Raw genomic sequence first — 8,350 nt, forward strand, 5'->3', positions numbered from 1 at the left:
TGCAGAGAACAACTTTGTAAGAAAGAGCAAGACAGCCCGTCTGAGGGGTCTTCATTTTCCCCCAGTTCATAAAAATAAGGGGACACTGTGGATATTTTGCTTAAAAACGAGAGAAAGCACTAAAGACCTTTCCAATTTTCTTGTTACTATTGATATATTAACATAATGATTAACATTGCTACTGTGAAAATGATAAAATTAGTTTTTTTTTTCTGCTGGGTGCTAATCCCATCTTCAAATCTTGATGTAGCTGCAGAGGTAGTAGTAATTTCTGTGTAGTGTGTGTAAATCTTCAGCATTATTCACATCTACTGGTGCATCAATTCCTTCCTTCCTTCCTTCCTTGCATATATATTTCCAGGAAGCACAAAGATTTCAAGAAAAAAAACTACCACCAACACAAAAACAAAAATGAAAACCCCCTTCAACTTTAATACATATCTGGCTCAACTAGAAATATAAAGAACTATAATTTTATTGATGTTGCCCCAATTTTTTCATGCTGTTTAAAACTAACATGTTACTATAATTTTGAAAAACATCAGAAAAGTGTAATGCATCCGTTCTTTCAACTTCTGTTATAGGGAAGAACCCTACAACATCTTGATAGTGGAATCTCTGAGTTTAGCATTTCTGCATCAAGACAGAGATGTCTATATAGCATGATGGTAACCAAATCAGGTTTTAGGTAGGGTGATACAGCAACTGGCCCTAAAGGAGAAGAGCCCTCTTCACTATTTTGCTTGCACTGCCCTTGAATACAGAGGACTGCAATTGAAGGAGCAATATTGTCTGAAGTGAACTTGAACATAATGGCTCATAATAAACAGCAGACTCCATGTATGAAATTTAGTGCAATATTAGCCCTCAAATAAGTGTTAACTTTAAAAATCAGGCACAAAAAGAGTTTTGTCTTTTCAAAACACATCCTGGCCATCACTTGAGAGGCAGTGCTAGAGCCACACATCTCACTGTGGCTCCATTCCTACCAGAAACCTTTTAGTCTGCAGACTCCCAAACAGATTTCCCTTTAAGGCTCCAAAGGGTTTCTTGGCTGTTCAAGTAGTCCTGTTTCTGTATTATAGGCTCAAACTTCACTCCACGCATTAGAATATTAAATTGAAATTGCATAGCATGTTTGGAACTTTGAACCTCATTTGCATTTTGGAATGGCTGTAAAATAAATACAAAGCTTAAAATTATAATTGGAAATCTGTAAGTTCTTTAAACTGTTTTCATGCTTGAAGCTACTGAATAAAATGTCTTTGGAAAACTAGCTCCTAATTTCCAGCATTTGTAAGTAACCTCAGTTTGGTTGTATAATTGGACACCCCTCCCAACTTAGGTCAATGCAGAGTCATTGTTCTCTGAAAGATAAACACACATTGTAAACTTGGAATTAGTTTAAGGTAATTAATAACAACCAGGAAAAGAAAGGGAGTTATGTGCCATGAAATCTATGACTCTGAAAATTCACAGGTCAACAGATTGGATTTCCTTGTTCTTAAGACCAGCTGTGCACTAAGGAAAGTCATGACTACTTTATTACTGTAGTAGTTAGGCAAATAGTTATGTCTGAAAATCCATTATGTACAGAAAAGTATGAAAATCTACAATAAAAATAATCATAAAGGACTATTATTATTATATGGAAAATGATTATTTAGAATATACACACATTTTTCTGATATTGTTAAAGTGTAATTTTCCCCCAGATGATTGAAACATTCCGTAAGCACCAATAGTTTAAAAGAGAATACTTTTTGGTAGACGTCTTTTTGGCTCTGGACGCGCAGGTTCAGCGGCCACGGCTCACAGGCCCAGCCGCTCTGCGGCATGTGGGATCCTCCCGGACCAGGGCACGAACCCGCGTCCCCTGCATCGGCAGGCGGACTCCCAACCACTGCGCCACCAGGGAAACCCTGGTAAACATCTTTTAAAATTGATTTACATATTCCTTGTACATTGAATATAATTTAACTTTTTAATGAACCAGTTTGAATGTCAAAATTGAGGGGTTGAGAGTTAAGTGGTATCACCAGAAACAAGGAAACAATATCTCTACCTTTCCCTACCTCCACCCACACCCTGCTCCCCCCAACCTCCAGCAAAACCCTGCTCTTCCTCCTCATTGCTATGCATCAAGTCTTGTAGGGCACAGATACGGAGGCTATCTTTGATTCCCTCCCCTGCCATTCGATCAACAAGCTATCTGAATGTCCCTTGAAATGCCCACTCTTTTCCTTCACCAATGACCCTACTATAGTTCAGGCCATTAATATCTCTTAGCTAGAGGGAAGGAAGAGTTTTCTAAATGGTCTTCTTGTCTTTATGTGGTCTGACCACCCTGAAGTCCATTCTCCATTTTCTAGCCAGAGTGATCCTTATAAAAAAGGACATCTGATCTAATCATTACTTTGTTTAGAACCCTTTAATGGCTTCCTATTACTCTCAGAATAAAACCCAACTCCTTAACGTGGCCTTCTTAGAGGCCCTTCATGGTTCAGTCCCTATTACCTCTGTTTTTTTTTTGTTGTTGTTCTTCTTGATCTAGTCATGTCTGATAGATTGTTAAAATCTCTCACTCAGAGAATGAGTTTGTCAGTTTCTCTTTGTAATTTTTCTTTCTGTAATTGAAAGCTATGTTATTAGGTACATTTGACTTTTGGTACTGACCCTCTTTATTTTTATTAATACATTTGGTTTAAAAGAATTTTTTTTGTCTGATATTAATAATGCTTCATTGACTTTCTTTTTGACAGCGTTTTGATAATTTCTTTTTTATCCCTTTATATCCAATATTTCTGTGGTTTAGTTTTGTTTCTTGCTAGCATTACATAACTGAATATTATTTTAAACCAGTCTGATAATCTGTCTTTTAGTAACTAATTTAAATCTGTTTAGTTATTGTGCTTGCTGATATTAGAATTTAATTCTACTATTCTATTTAATTTGTGTGTTTTGTTTGACGTGTCTTTTTCTTTTCTTTTCTCCTTTCCTGCCTTCTATTGAAGGATCAGTTTTCCATATCAAATATCCTCATCCCTTGCTACTCTTTTCTCTCTGAATGTTTAGAAGCTCTAGATCAGTTTTTTATTAATATAAAATATCTTATAGACAAAGTATTCAGACACAGTTATTATTTATATTCCTCTTCCAAACATGACAAAGATTTTAGCATGTTTTAACTACCCACTGTAACCATTTCTTTCCTTTTCTTTTAAACACTAAAGTAGCTATTATTATTTTTGATTGAAATATAGTTGATTTACAATATTGTGTTAGTTTCAGGCATACAGCAAAGTGATTCAGTTATATATATATGTATTTTTTCAGATTATTTTCCATTATAGGTTGTTATAAGATATTGAACATGGTTCCCTGTGTTATATAGTAAATCCTTGTTGCTTATCTATTTTATGTATGGTAGCTTGTATCTGTTAATCCCATACTCCTTAAGTAGCTATTTTTAATTCTACCATCACATTTTGTTAATTTCTTCCCTCACTAGTATCTTTTGTATCTTATGCTTTCCCTCTGGGCTTAATTTTCTCATTGGGGGAAGTACATTCTTTAATAGTTCTTCTGGTGTAGGTCTGTGGGTGGAAAACTCCCTTGCCTTTAATGATTGAAAATGTCTTTGTTTTGCCCTTTCCCTGAAATGGCAGTTTATCTGGAAATCAAATTCTTGGTTGATAGTGTTCCATTCAATACTTGGAGAAAACTCAATTGTTTTCTTGTTTCTGTGGTGGCTTTTGAGAACTCTAGTTATAGTTCCTTTGTAAATAATCAGTGGTTTCCCTTTGGTGACTTGAGATTTTATCTTTATCCCTATTACTCTGTTGTTTCACTATAGTGAGAAAAGTGTTCCTTTACTCTTATTTACCTTGCTCAGTACATATGGTGTTCTGATGTTTTGATTAGAAAATCTTCAGTCATTTCTTTCTTCTTTTTTAAAGTATAGCTTATCCACTCTTCCCTTCAGTTTTTCCTTCTGGAACTCCTATGAGACATATGTTGAAGCCACTCAATATAACCCCATGAATCTGAATTATTTTTCACATTTTGAAATCTCTTTATTTTTCTATATTATGTTCTGGGTGAATTCTTCTGAGTGAATTCTTCTATACTATGTTCTGGGCGAATTACTTTTTCTCTTCAACTTTGGCCAGCTCAAGGGTTAACCCCATGTATTGACTTTTTAAAAAATTTCAATGACCAGATTTTTATTTTCAAGATTTCTATCAGTTTTTTGCCATATTTACCTTATTTACCTGTTCTTTATTCAGCTTATGTTTTCTAATTTCTTTTCTTTTTAAAATGAGTGCTATGCCTTCATTTATCACTTTGAGAATGCAAAAATATTAATTAAAAAAATCTTTGTTACACAGTACCATAGAGTTAATTTTATCTGGAGTAAGTTCATATTCTGAGTGTTCATTTTCTTGGCAATCTTTCTTAGTATGAGACATCTGAATGTCTTTGGAATTTGCTGGTCAGGATCATTTTGAGTGGAAAGGTTCTATTTGTTTTTTTCTGTCTTATTTTAATTTAGTGTGCTTTTTTTTTTCCCCCTCTCACCCTCTTTGTGCTCACCCCTCCAGGCTCAGTGATTTTTTTTTTTTTTTTTTTGTGGTACGCGGGCCTCTCACTGTTGTGGCCTCTCCCGTTGCGGAGCACAGGCTCCGGACGCACAGGCTCAGTGGCCATGGTTCACGGGCCCAGCCGCTCCGCGGCATGTGGTATCTTCCCGGACCGGGGCACGAACCTGCATCCCCTGCATCGGCAGGTGGACTCTCAACCACTGCGCCCCCAGGGAAGCCTATATTCAATCCTTTCAATTTTAGGTCTTCTCCCCACTCTTGTCCCTGGCCCAAGCCTGTTGGTGGCCTGAAAGAGTGGGCTCCTTCTGGTTCCCGATCCTTTACACTTGTGAAACTACTGGTGCTTCACATACTACAGGCAGCCACAGCACCTCCATGCAAAGACACGCTGAGTATTAGTCAAGACTTTACATTGCAAGCCACAGAAACTGATTCTGACTGCAAGAGAAATTTATAGGCTTGTGTAACTGAGAGGTTCAAAGGATGAACTAGCCTTAGATATGGCTGGGTTCAGAGCAGAAGCAGATTTACTATGAGCCCAGGGAAGCTGAAGCTTCTGGCTTCCTCATTGCTTGGCCCTGTCTTAGGCACTGGGAGAGAGTAATGTGTTTCCATAGTCATATGTTTTTCTGAAATTTAAAAATTTCACTTTCCCCCTTCAAGAGTATTGGGGGTTTAGGGCCAGGCAAGCGATGTATTGGAAGAGTAAAGCAGGGAAGTTTCTGGATAAGTGGCAAGAACATACAGCTGTGGATGCCTGCGCATGTTCTGCTCCCTATGTTGGAACACCACCCTTCTTCCCTGCTGGTTAATGAAAGGCTCAGCTCAGGTGGCACTTGATCTAGGAACCTTCCTTGACACATGCCCAATCTCCCTCCCCTCACTCCGGTGCCCTTTCAGTGAACACATGAGCCCCTGGGGCTTTAGTCTAACAGCACTCTTCCCTGTCAGGTAATTGTCAGTGCTCATTTACCACCCCACACAAGACTTTGAGTTCACTAAGATAGGGATTCTGACTTCTCCAAACTTCTAGCACCTAGTAGAGGCTGTATCACACAGTAGCCTTCAACAAATGTGTCTTCTATAAGCAAATGAGCCTTAAATACTTTGGCTCAGAGAGACAGGTGAGGATTTTTGGCTCTCGTGACTTACCATGGAGCTAAAGTGAGAGTTTCATAACATTGAACTTAGGTTATCCCTGACCTGTAGGAAAAAAGCTTTATGGAAGAATGCAAGAGTGGAAAGAGCAGGGCCAAAGCTTGGTTATTTTTCTACACATTTAGTGGTCATGTCTTTGCGATATTTGGGAACCAGTTGAAACTAAGAAGGAACAAGTCATGTAAGTAAATCAAAAGCCTCTTTTTGCATACCAGCTGTATTTTTTTTCTCTAGCATATGACTTCAGTTTCACTTAAAACAGAGCTAGATGGTGTGTGTGTGTGTGTGTGTGTGTGTAATAGGTGTTAAATTGTTTCGATAATAGAAAAGTTAACGTATGATTGAACAAATACAAATAACTTTTGCATTGTAATACATAAGTGTATCCCAGTAATGGTCCTATAAATCTGAAATATGTCCGGGTAGATTTTGTTTTGTTAGGAATTGAACAATTCCTATTTCCTAAAATATTAATTAATTTACATGGATTTATAAAAGGGAAATTACCACTTTATCTGCCACTTTGGAATCTTGCCTATACCATTGATCAAAGCACAGCTACTCCTTGAAAATGAAATATTCTCTTTGTACTGTCTAGAATGAGATACGTCCCTATTACACGTATATACGAAAAAAATATGTATATTTCATGTACTTTCTGATTTCTGTTGATTGTCCTCAGACGTGTTCATCTTGATACAACTGAGTCCACCTATTTGAAATCTGACCTTAACTTTCTCAAGTATCACTTTATTTAAAAATTATTTAATTATAAAAGTAACACAAACAGAACACATGGGGAAAAACTATATATAATACCAACATCTTAACACAACAGCTATAATCTTTTTCAAATTTCAACTTGCTTTTAAAAACCAACAAAACAATACTCTTTTTTTTTTTGCGGTACGCGGGCCTCTTACTGTTGTGGCCTCTCCCGTTGTGGAGCACAGGCTCCTGACTCGCAGGCTCAGTGGCCATTGCTCACAGGCCCAGCCACTCCACGACATGTGGGATCTTCCTGGACCAGGCCACAAACCCGTGTCCCCTGCATCGGCAGGCGGACTCTCAACCACTGCGCCACCAGGGAAGCCCCTAATACTAATTCTTTTAAAACTCATTTGAGAGGGCCCTAGTCTCTAGAAGAGAATACACACACACACACACTTTTTGATGCTTGTGTAGGATTATAATAACTGATAGCATCATCAAGGGCCTTAGAATTGCAGACTGCATTTGGACATCTGCAATAACCTCTAATTTAAATAATATTTTTACTCTCCTGAAGGAAAAATGAATTTTGCAAAACAGGCAAGGGCAAGAAAGAGGAAAGGACACAGAAAAGTCTTCTCCACTGGTTATGAGGTTGAGCCTGCTTAAGTCATGCTTGTCAACTAGGTTAAGGCAGGTTTCATGATCGATATTTCTGTGGTTAACAATTTGGTGTCAACCTAGATAACATTTACCTTTCAAGGCTTATGTAATTGCTATTTCATTCAGATGTCAATATTTATTTCCCCTGATCTTTCCATGGAAATTAATGACCTCAGTAGTTGGAAACCCAAGTGTTTCTCTTCCTTTGGCTTACAGAGAGGCTCAGCATTAGAAACTTATTCACAAAATTGGCACACTTTATAAAGACACATTGGGAAGGCAGGGAATTTCTTATACCTACTTTTCACAAGTGTCCAACAAAAATTTCATTTTGGACTGGGCTGCCAGCCTGACTGGGTGAGAGGTGGCACCTAACATTTTTATCTCTTTATTTGGTGAATCAATGACAATGACTTCTTTGGCATATGGTAGTGAGATATGCAGAGCTTCTGGAAATACTGCAGACCGGAACTGTACTTCGAATTGTGCCAGTGAAGATGAGGATTTTTGCTTGATTTTTAACTAAGGCTGACCTTTTGTCCCTGCCGCTGAAGGGACTGCTCTCCAACTCCCAGTCATCACTAAGGATAGGTAGAGGCACTGACATCTTAGTACCAAACAAGTGAGAATATTTGTGTATTACATAGAAATTTTTTGGACTTAATCACAACATGGTTCTTAAGATTATGGGTAACAGAATCAACTCAGGGTGCTTTTAAGCCTGAATTTAAACAACATTGCTGTCTTTTTGGATTTTAGCACCTTCTCGTTCATACTTATTATCTCTTTTATGGGAGGAGTGGTGGTGAGGAGTGTGATGATGGGAGAACGTCTTCCAGAAACTGAACCACGAGAAAGCTGTTGTCCTGTAGGGTCATATGGGCTGCTGTCAGAGACACCTCAGCCAGGAAACCTAACCTGAAGGTTGCCATTTTATTCTTAACACAGAGCCTGGCACACGGTTGCTGCTCAGTAGAGATGACTCGAGCTTCGGGTGCCCAACGACGTGCACATGGGCTGTAAGGAAGAAGTTGGAGACTCAGTCGTTGAGCCCTAGGGACCAATGGTCCATAATTGAAGACACGATCTCCACAAAGCAATATTAAACGTTAACCTTGGCCGTCAGATCCCTTTAGTTCTAGCAACCCTTGCATTGCAGCGAAGCCTCCGGGACCTGAGCCTCCCCGCCCTCCCCGCCCCCAACCCCCCAAACC

This window comes from Neophocaena asiaeorientalis, unplaced genomic scaffold, assembly GCF_003031525.2.
Source record: "Neophocaena asiaeorientalis asiaeorientalis breed wild unplaced genomic scaffold, Neophocaena_asiaeorientalis_V1.1 scaffold62, whole genome shotgun sequence".
Taxonomy (NCBI): domain Eukaryota; kingdom Metazoa; phylum Chordata; class Mammalia; order Artiodactyla; family Phocoenidae; genus Neophocaena; species Neophocaena asiaeorientalis.